This window comes from Bombyx mandarina, chromosome 28 (genome assembly GCF_030267445.1).
Source record: "Bombyx mandarina strain Sakado chromosome 28, ASM3026744v2".
Lineage (NCBI taxonomy): Eukaryota > Metazoa > Arthropoda > Insecta > Lepidoptera > Bombycidae > Bombyx > Bombyx mandarina.
This window is the reverse complement of record NC_143233.1, coordinates 3,063,808-3,074,786: the sequence shown is the minus strand read 5'-3', so window position 1 is coordinate 3,074,786 and position 10,979 is coordinate 3,063,808. Positions and strand designations below refer to the sequence as shown.

Genomic DNA, 10,979 nt, shown 5'->3' with positions numbered 1-10,979 from the left:
CTGACACAGGACAACAACTAAGTTTACATTTCATGCGAACGATTGATCGTGAACTGTGATAGCTTTTTAACCGATTTCACGAGGGGCAGACATCTTTTCGATTGGTAAAACGCGACTAACTTAGTGCTTAGAGGGTTTGTGTTTTTTTTTTGTAGATTACACAGGCAAAGGAATCTACGTCGGATTTTTTTATTATTTTTATAGGTATTTGAGTGAATGCTGTCAATCCTATAGAGACGATCCACTGAGTTTCTCGCCGGATCTCTTCTGTGGGTCATGATTCTGATCCGATGGTTAATGCGGCCCCCGCTGGGGACAGTGTTAGCAATTCTCTAAGATCACCTACCGGTCCGTGGATAGCTAAAATAGTCCCTTAGGCTATCAAAGATTAGGCAGAGAAAAAACAAGAAAAAAGCTGTCAATCTATTCGAAATTTGATTTTTTAGTTTCAATTCCTTTGCAAAACACCTTCTCTTACTATTTTAACTGGATTCATCCAATTGCTTACGGTATCAAAAGGCTTACTCTTACCCTATTAGTGGGAAGCTGAAATTCTTGGATTATTTTAGTAAGTTACTTTTGCCGCGAATGTGTAATGCATTCTGGTTTAAACGTAGGAAAACCATGATGAAGATGATACTTAGCTATTTATGTAGTGACATCTATGAGCTTCGGTGACCACTTAATACCGGAAAAGCCGTAAAATCTTTCGCCTACGAAGAAAAAAAATTGGGGTGCGTGTTTATGACAAAAGTGTGTCAAAAAAGTAATAGTTTGAAAAAGTATTAAATATATAAATTAGTCTTAAAATGGCGTAGCAAAAGTTGTTATATTAAGCAAGAGAGGTGGCGTAAGGTTTTTTGCTGTCATCACAGAACATCTTGCTACCTCTTTCGTACGTTCGTTATTTAATCACGACGACGTCATGAACTCCAATGTGTACTTTTATCATTATACATATAACAACAAAAAATTGTTTATATAAAATATTTTATAACTTTTTAAGAATCTTTACGATAACAGTGTGTACTCTTTTCATACAAAAATATATTTAATATCTTTATAATTTAGAATACGGGAATAATGAACTATTTAATATCATTATATCGACGAAAATCGCAATAAATCCTAAAACAGACAAATCAAAAGATTTTTTATTTTGGTACACAAGCGTCTTGCTACATGAATTTCCAATAAATACAATATTCGCAGATATTAATGTGATTGACGCTTATTATTTCAATTGTTTGAGGTATATTTTGTGTCTCTTTAACAAAACCTCACATCTCAGGCGACGCTACCACATCTTTAACTCACTATTAAGCTGTCAATAATATTAAATAATAGTTTAAAAAACTAATAAAATACGCTTTTATAGAAAATCTAACTTAATAATAGAAAATAAATTATAATAAATTTGAATTAAAAATAGTGTAAGAAAACATTTTTTTATTGTAAAAAAGCGTGGGGTGCTTTTCAGGATATTATCAAAATAACCCTTCTACTCATATCTGTTCATAAAATATTTATAACTATACCGATACCATGCACTCGATGCTTTTTTTACAATAAAATCGTTTTGTCTTTTAATTCAAATTAATTGAAACTTATTTTCTGTTTTTTAGTTGTTTTTTTTATAAAAGCGTATTTTGTTAGTTTTTTTAAAAACTATTATTTATTTTTCATTTTTTAGTTGAATTTCAATTTTTTCAATATACTTTTTTTGTAATATTGAATTGTCATCGGTCCTTAATAAGTATATAAAGTTTCGAGTTAATCCGACGTTTTGAAGGAGGTCAAAAAATCACGTTCAAAGATTCCGTTACAAACATACATACGTCTGAAGCTAATAAAAGCATATTACAAAAAAAACAGTCTAAGTCGAATCACAAATCTTTGAACACTGAAAACTGTACGTATGTACACTTGCATACATACGCGAAGAATTCGTAAAGATACACACAGCTGAAGCCGCACTGGCTGCTTTAATAGATGAAGGGGAAGAGTTGCCGAGATCTCTCCCACTACTGGGCGGAGCGTACGCCCGAGGATCAGACCCGGTCCGGATCGGGCAGAAGTCGCGCGTTTCCACGACCTCCGACGCGTCATACAAACGCGAAACGCGTGTGATAAACTAACAAATAGTACTTATTTAGTTATTTAACTATATTATTTGTAAACGCTCAGTGCTCGTTTGTTTAGTGCGTGAATACTTCAAGAGGATTCGGTGAGTTTTCATTCAGAGTAAATAGTTTTAAATTTAACACGTAAATTCCATCCATAGTTGACGCACTCGTGTTTTTAAAGAAGTCGTTTTATTGACAACGAGCCGAGTTATTAAATAAAAATGCGATGAGTTTTTAAATCGATTAACGGATAAGCGCATTTTGTGATTTATATTAAGATTTGAATAAAACTTCAATGGCGTTCCAAAGAAACAAATCTTTTGGTATGTTCAATACAAATTAAGATTAATTAAACATAACTAGAGGTCCCGCAGTAGTCGAAATTCGACTATAATTAATTAGAATTGTAATTTTGTACACTATTATGATTGTATTTCATACTTCTGTAATCACCAATTTCGCCAAGGCTACACTATAAAAAAATATTAATAAAGACAAACAATATTTAATCTATTCTCAATTTGACCACAGACGTCAAGAACAAAAGTTTGACAATAAATAAATAGTATGCATGCGTGTGTGCGTCAAATACATGGTATGTAATGTGTGTAATGTTTTCTTTATTGATTGAATGTATCTTTTATGCATTATTTAAAAAAAATATTAGCGTTGTGCACTTCTTCTCTATATTCTCTATAAGTGTGGAAAGTTTCATACTCCTCCGTCCGCGCAATTTTCGTAAAAAGCGATACAAAGTTTTTGCTTCACGTATTTATATATAGATTAATTGATAAGTTTTTTAAATAAACAGTACATAGGTACCGTATTGAATTACCGAAATAACATATTCACTATTTCAACGAAAATATGAAGTCGTTAATAAGTTGCATTATAATGTATTTTTAATTAAAGAAAGGTATTCGCTCGTAAAAGATATAATTTAGTGTAATGTTCTCATTATATCGTCCGTGTTTAACGGTCACTGTTTTTTATTTATTAAAACGGTTTCAAATTTATCCTCTCAGCTCAAAACTGATGAACAGATATGATAGTGTGAAACTACATAAAATTCAATTGTAAAGGCTCTTCTGTTCGTCACGGCGGCGAGAGGTTGATTTCTAATAAGAATTCGAACTTCCTACATTTATTCATACATATAAATATTTTTAATGGAGCTATTAGAAAAATTTTGTTAGAATTTCGGTTATCATATTATGTGGGTATAGTCAGATATGCGTGTTTTTTTTGTTGCATCTGGACTTTAAAATTTAAAAACCTTTTTGAATTGTTCTTTTTTTTTCGTGCACTGAACTACCACATCAAAATTTTTAATAAGATGTGATTTGTAACAATTTTTACGGTATTGATTTTGTGTTAATAATTTTCATTTTACGTTAATTATTTTAACCGTCGAAAATAGTAAAGTCTAGATTAATCCGGTAGTATATTTAATATATACTACCGGTATACTATGTAGTATAATTAAGGTTTTAATTAAATAATAATTAATTTTAGTATAATTAAGGTTTTAATTATACTACAATTCGCGATTATGCAACTCTAAAACGAGATTAATTAATACATGAGTTTCCCGACTGCAAAACCGATTGATACACAATTTAGTAAATTAAGAAAGATTTAACAGAACGCATACAAAGTAACATAATACTTTTAAATGTTTCTTATAATAGATACACCGACTGATTCTACCGCCGGATCTCTCTTCTCAATGGATTGCGATTGCGATCCGGTGGTAGATTCTGCGAAGCACTGGTCTCGCTAGGGCTATTGTTGGCAAATCCTCTCAGGTTGAGCCCGTAAGCTCACTTACTCTTAAGCTACAAGTGAATAGGCATGCAAAAAATTATACAGAAATACAACCAAAATTTTATTAAATCGACACATAAATGTATTTATTATTATGATTAGTTTACTGGCGGTAGGACCTCTTGTGAGTCCGCGCGGGTAGGTACCACCACCCCGCCTATTTCTGCCGTGAAGCAGTAACGCGTTTCGGTTTGAAGGGTGGGGCAGCCGTTGTAACTATACTTGAGATTTTATAACTTATATCTCAAGGTGGGTGGCGCATTTACGTTGTAGATGTCTATGGGCTCCAGTAACCACTTTATACCAGGTGGGCTGTGAGCTCGTCCAGCCATCTAAGCAATAAAAAAAAATTGTTTATAAGCCACAAGTAAATATGGAATTCGAATGTTGTCCGTAGATAATCTGTACAAGGCATAGTATTCTCATCATAGCGGCCTGAAACATGACAGTCTTCATCCGTATTCATGGAAAGATTTCAATAAATCTATATATTAATACGTGAAGCAAAAACTTTGTATCCCTTTTTACGAAAATTGCGCGGACGGAGGAGCATGAAATTTTCCACACTTATAGAGAATATAGAGAAGAAGTGCACAACGCTAATACTTTTTTTAAATAATGCATAAAAGATACATTAAATCAATAAAGAAAACATTACACATACTACCATGTATTTGACACACATACGCATGCATATTTATTGTCAAACTTTTGTTCTTGACGTCTGTGGTCAAATTGAGAGTAGATTAAATATTGTTTGTCTTTATTAATATTTTTCCATAGTATTGCAGTCTTGGCGTTGAAAATACACTCATAATAGTGTACAAACTTACAATTCCAATTAATTATAGTCGAATTTCGACTACTGCGGGACCTCTAGTCGTTCTAATTGTGTGTAGATTAATCTTGGTTGGTTTTAAAGAAGGTTTTGGGTGCTAAGTATGTATATGGACACCAATATTCATGTGATGTGGTATCTATTTAAATAAAACATATCAAATTGTACAAGCAATGAAGATGTTAGTACTTCTAAAGAAAAATAGATTCCTTAGATAATTAATGCATAGTCAAAATTTCACTAATTTAACCATAAGTTTAAGTAATAATAAAAAAATAATTGTTAGTTCTGTTCGCTGTTTAAGTGTGTGTTTTATAGAATATTTAAACTATTTTTTTTAAACTTGATATGTTTTCACTGTCGTCAATATAACAAATAAAGAGCAACATATTTATGCCTCCGTCGCTAACACCTTACCACCCACTGAGGTTTATCTACGATCAAACTATTACTAATATATCAAAATTACTCCACTTTTTTATTGCTTAGATGGGTGGATGAGCTCATGGCCCACCTAGTGTTAAGTGGTTACCGGAGCCCATGGACATCTACAACGTAAATGCCGCCACCCACCTTGACATGTAAGTTCTAAGGTCTCAGTATAGTTACAACGGCTACCCCGCCCTTCAAGTCGAAACGCATTACTGCTTCACAGCAGAAATAGGTAGGGTGGTGGTACCCACCCATGCGGACTCACAAGAGGTCCTACCACCAGTAAAAACACCAAGCTCATTTCAAAGTACTTTAAATAATGTGGTAAACAGTTTGTTGAGGTTTTGAATATGTCACGTGCCTATGCCTATATTGAAAGATAAGGTGGAAGTGAAAACTGGATTGACCCCTCATTTATAATGAAAAGTATGTTTGCTTAAATATATGCTGGTTCTATCCGTACTGGTTTACAATACTATATGCTCTAAATATAGAATCAGTGGAACTTAAGTTATTTAGGGGAAGTCGACTAGAAAATGAAAAGACTATTAACATATGATATCATCAGAACGTTAAATTTAATTAATCACATGCCGAAACAGTTTTGTTTTTCGTTTTGTTAATATTTTTTTTCGTTTTCGGCATCTCGGAAGACTAATATAAACGGGCGAGACTGTGCTTATTAGTCAAAAGCTGTCGACGGTGCGCGTTGATGTCTTTTCTTCGATAACATCTCGCGATTTCTCGTCTTCTATCCCCATTACGTGAACTGAATTTTTTTTTGTTGCTCTACAAAAAAAATGTGTCGATAAGTTCTGATCTAGATATGTAGAGTTTGATTTATTATTGAGAAAAAAAGCACAGAATTTTAAATACAAAATGGTTGTTTTCAATTTCCAAGTCACGATACAATGTGTTACAATTATTTAAATGGTGTTCAACAAAATAGCTTAGTGACCAATAAAAATACAATTTAATACCAAATGTGAACTGAAAATCGAAATGACTCCTTTTTAATCCTGGTACAACCCGACCAGAAGAAATAAAATTGTTATATTGTTATGAGTCTGAGTTTGTCACGAGTCTTACTGGTGGTAGGACCTCTTGTGAGTCCGCACGGTTAGGTACTACCACTCCACCTATTTCTGCCGTGAAGCAGTAATACGTTTAGGTTTGAAGGGTCGAAGAGTGGGGCAGCCGTTGTAACTATACTGAAGCCTTAGAACTTATATTATATCTCAAGGTTAGGTTACGTTGTAGATATTTATGGGCTCCAGTAACCACTTAACACCGGGTGGGAAAAATAAAAGACAAACACTGAAAAAATCTTTTCATCACAAAAATATTTACCCGACGTGGGAATCGAACCCACGACCCTCAGCGCAACAGTCAGAGCCGCTAACCACTGCACCAGCGAATCAGTCTAAATAGAAGTCAAGCTAATCAAAGCATGCTTACAATTGAATACATATCCTAGATACGAAATTTCGTTTTGAGTGATAGAACAACCGTTGTATATTATGATTGAGTTTTTGACTTATATCTCAAAGGAGCTTGCGGCATTGATGTCGCTTATGGGACGCAGAGTAGCGATTAATCAACCCATAACTTGTACCACACAACGTAAACGGCTTTAATCTCGCCGCTAGTTCAATTTGCTCCAGATATAACCGTGTCTACACGTATTTATAGTTAGCCACTTCCCACGATGCACGATTACGGGTAATTGCCGAAAACTTTTCCAGTTTATGGTCGCCGGTCCGAGCTGCCAAAACGAGGCGTCTTAGCGGAAGCGGTTAATGGACTTAATGTTGGGTAGTAAAATGTGTCTTTCTTTTTTTCATGAATGTTTTACCCGCAAACTTTTTTAAATTGGTGCGCAATGTATCTCAGAAATCAGGTGACGCGAGAGATTAATGAAAAAGTTTTTTTTTTTAAACATTTACTCACCCTTTTTTTTTATTATCAAACGGACTTATTGCTGGGTAGTAACAATTTTTTCTTTTTTTCATGAGTATTTTACCCGAAAACTTTTTTAAATTAGTACGCAATGCATCTCGGAAATCAGATGACGCGAGAGGTTAACGAAATTTTTGTTTCTTTTTTAAAAACATTTTATCCACATTTTTTTTTAAAATGATCAAACGGACTGCTGGGTAGTAAAATATGTTTTTTTTTTCATGAATATTTTATCGACAACCTTTTTAAATTACCACGCAATGTATCCCGAAAATAAGTGCGAGGTTAATGAATTTTTCCAATTCGTTGCAGATTCGTTTCATTGGTACTTCCTAAAATGATGATTTTTTTTCCTAGATTAATTACAGAATAAAAAAGAATATTGCGTACATAAGCATGCATTAAGTAATCAAAGTTCCATAACCGTTATATTATACAAAATTAAGACTGAGATCAAATGTCTAAAGGCTCCAACGATTTTCATAAAATTTAGTATACAGGGGATTTCGGGGACGATAAATCGATCTAGCTACGATTTATTTTCAGAAAATGTTGTTTTATTCGTGTTTTCAATAATCAACTCTTCCCGACATCTATCATCATCGGGTTAGTCCTTATGTGACAAATTGAACATATTATTATATGAAATATGAAATCGATACGTTGTCTTTGGCGTCTGGTATTGAAAAGAAAAAAGTGTCATAGCCGACGTTACTCGTTAACACTTTTGACATTCCGAAATTAAACAGTGCCACCTCCGTAATTATTGATTATAAATACGTGACGCAAAAACTTTGTACCCCTTTACGAAAATTACGCGGACGGAGGAGTATGGTATTTCCCATACTTATAGAGAATGTCGAGAAGGAGTGCACAATGGTAATTTTTCTTTTAATGATGCCTAAAAAGTACATTAAATCGATAAAAAAATTATTACAATTTGGCGAAATCTGTGATTATAGAAGTATAATAATAAACTTTGACAAGAGAAGCATAATGTTATAATTTTAATGTTAAACTTATAATTTCAATAATTTTAGTCGAATTTCGACTACTGCCGGACCACTAGTTATTGATTATAACGGCCAGATTTTGCACATCAAGGCTTTCGTTAGGATGACGAATAAATCAGTGAATAATATGAGTTCCAGGCAACAGTGTAACTCATCGCCGCTCACCGAGCTCTTGTTCAACTGCCTAATTAGGGTTGAACGAATTTCGTTTTATTCGAAGGCGATTTAGGGTTCAACGTTGTGAAACGTAAATGAATTATTAATGCTAAAATTTTTGTAAATAAAATTGATGGATAAACTCGTATACTTAATGTTCATCTGTTATAGGAGTCCATTGATATATAGTAACATAATGTCACTTTGAAATAGAACGTAATTTTTTTATTTTTTATATTGCTTAGGTGGGTGGACGAGCTCACAGCCCACCTGGTGTTAAGTGGTTACTGGAGCTCATAGACATCTACAACGTAAATACGCCACCCACCTTGAGATATAAGTTCTAAGGTCTCAAGTATAGTTACAACCACAGATCATTTTCTATGATCTGTGGTTACAACGGCAGTAATCTGCTTCACGGCAGAAATAGGCAGGGTGGTGGTACCTACTCGCGCGGACTCATAAGAGATCCTACCTTCGAAATCTCATAAGAGATTTTGCAGAGAGAAATTGCATATTCAATTTAATTCTGCTGTTTTTACGCGGCACAACCGCAGCAATCCATAAATGTTTCCGTAATTCGTCAAATCGATAATTTCATTCTTTCCGTCCACCCGAGGTCCTTAGTGCGCGTTAACGAGACGCGCTTAATATTCAAATTAGTCACGTTCTGACACCTTCCGTCGCTTCCAACCGATCACTGTGATTGTCGACGTGGCGGCTCCCAAAGGTATAATATGATGTTACAGACAATTCACGAGAATTAGCGAGAACGCGAAATCACCTTACATGTGTTAAATTTAAAAGATACGCAGTTTTTGTACGTGTTTTATTTTTATTTTTTATTGAACGTTTTTTTCATTGCTGATGTATCAGAGTTTTCGGCCCATTTTTTTTTAAGTGGTTCTCGAAGCGATTGGTAAACTTTACCACATGAGACGCTGTTTTTTTTTTTTTTATTAAGCGATTTCTATTGGTCCGGCGGCCTTTCCATTTTGACCAGGATAGGTGGGAGAGCAAAAGCCCAGGAAAGGCGGCCTTGAGAAAAAGAAGAAGAAAATGCGGTAGAAGTTACAATTGTATAACATGACGGCTGTTCGAAGCTTTAGACCAGAATACATGACTAATTGAGGCTATCAGCGCAAAAGTGGCCTAACTCACAATTTTTTATATACAAGCTTATATGTATGTAGAATGGGGATTGCGGCGCATAAAATAAAACTTACACTGTTCCAAAATCTTCTGTTAAAATAATAATTAAAAATTAATTACAACTTTTGCTACGCCTTGCTCATTTTTTAACCATTTTCGCCATCTTCCTTTTGTTTGTCATTCTGTCTGTCATTCTCTTCTAACTTTCTTTCAGTTTTCTCTCACTCACATCTTAACGCTCCGTTCCACACTCTTGTTATACGTTCCGTTCTTACCAATCCTACATGTATATTCGAATTTATTTAAAATATAATAAATTTTGGTAACAAACCGGCCTATCCACAGTTTCACTTGTAGATAACAGATGGCTTTGTAACCATTATTTTTGCTCACTCAAATTAAAATTCATGAAAACTTAAGCCTCATTGCTCCATACTAACTATGGTAAGAGCTTAGGCCGATTTTGCGCTGACTGCCTCAATTGATAGTACAAATATGCAGAATGTATTCGCCCGTATGGGCTTGTAAAACAACCTAATGTTTTAATGAAAACTAGAGGTCCCGCAGTAGTCGAAATTCGACTATAATTAATTGGAACTGTAAGTTTGTACACTATTATGATTGTATTTTATACTTCTATAATCATAAATTTCGCCAAGACGCCAAGTAATGTTTTCTTTATTGATTTAATGTATCTTTTATGCATTATTTAAAAAAAAAAATTAGCATTATGCACTTCTTCTCTATATTCTCTATAAGTGTGGGAAATTTCATACTCCTCCGTCCGCGCAATTTTCGCAAAAAGGGATACAAAGTTTTTGCTTCACGTATTAATATATAGATTTTGACATTTTGCGAATTATTATATTAGTACTGTACGTATAGATTTAGTTAGGAAAAATAGTAATTTCTTATGGATCTGAGTTCCGACATTGTCGCTTCATACGTGCACAATGGGTTTACATTTAAACCCTTATCCTTACGGATTCATCAGATCCAATAACCTTTGCATTAGACGCCTTCAGCTCTAACACTAGGAGCAGGCTTAGAGACCCCGGTAACCGTACTCTTCGAACTCGACAAAGAGTTCGACGTGCCACATAACCCATGCATCAGCCTGTTGAGTTTCTCGCCGGATTTTCTCAGCGGGTCGCGAGTCCGATCCGGCAGTAGACTCATTCGCGAAGCAGCTACTCTTGAGTTGTTAGGTCTCCCTTGGAGGTGCTGGGGTAGCTTTTAGCAAATCCCGCCCATTCTGGCTGAGCCCTTGTTCGCTCAACTGTCCTTGTGAAACTGGAAAAGCCTCCGGGCCACCAGTAAGCCCTTGGTCGTCGTGGCCTAAAGGATAAGACGTTCGGTGCATTCGTATGTAGCGATGCACCGGTGTTCGAATCCCGCAGGCGGATACCAATTTTTCTGATGAAATACGTGCTCAACAAATGTTCACGATTGATTTCCACGGTGAAGGAATAGCTT

The 10,979-nt window shown here is 34.7% G+C and overlaps 1 protein-coding gene across 1 annotated transcript in view; it reads left to right on the top strand.

The window, feature by feature from the left end:
- Positions 1–2,053: 2,053 nt before the first annotated feature.
- The window catches only part of Poxn (paired box pox-neuro), a 107,493-nt gene continuing 98,567 nt past the window's right edge, over positions 2,054–10,979 (top strand). The window contains exon 1 of the mRNA XM_028174868.2: positions 2,054–2,227. The gene's annotated coding sequence lies outside the window, so the exon portion shown is untranslated. The remainder of the gene's footprint in view (positions 2,228–10,979) is intronic.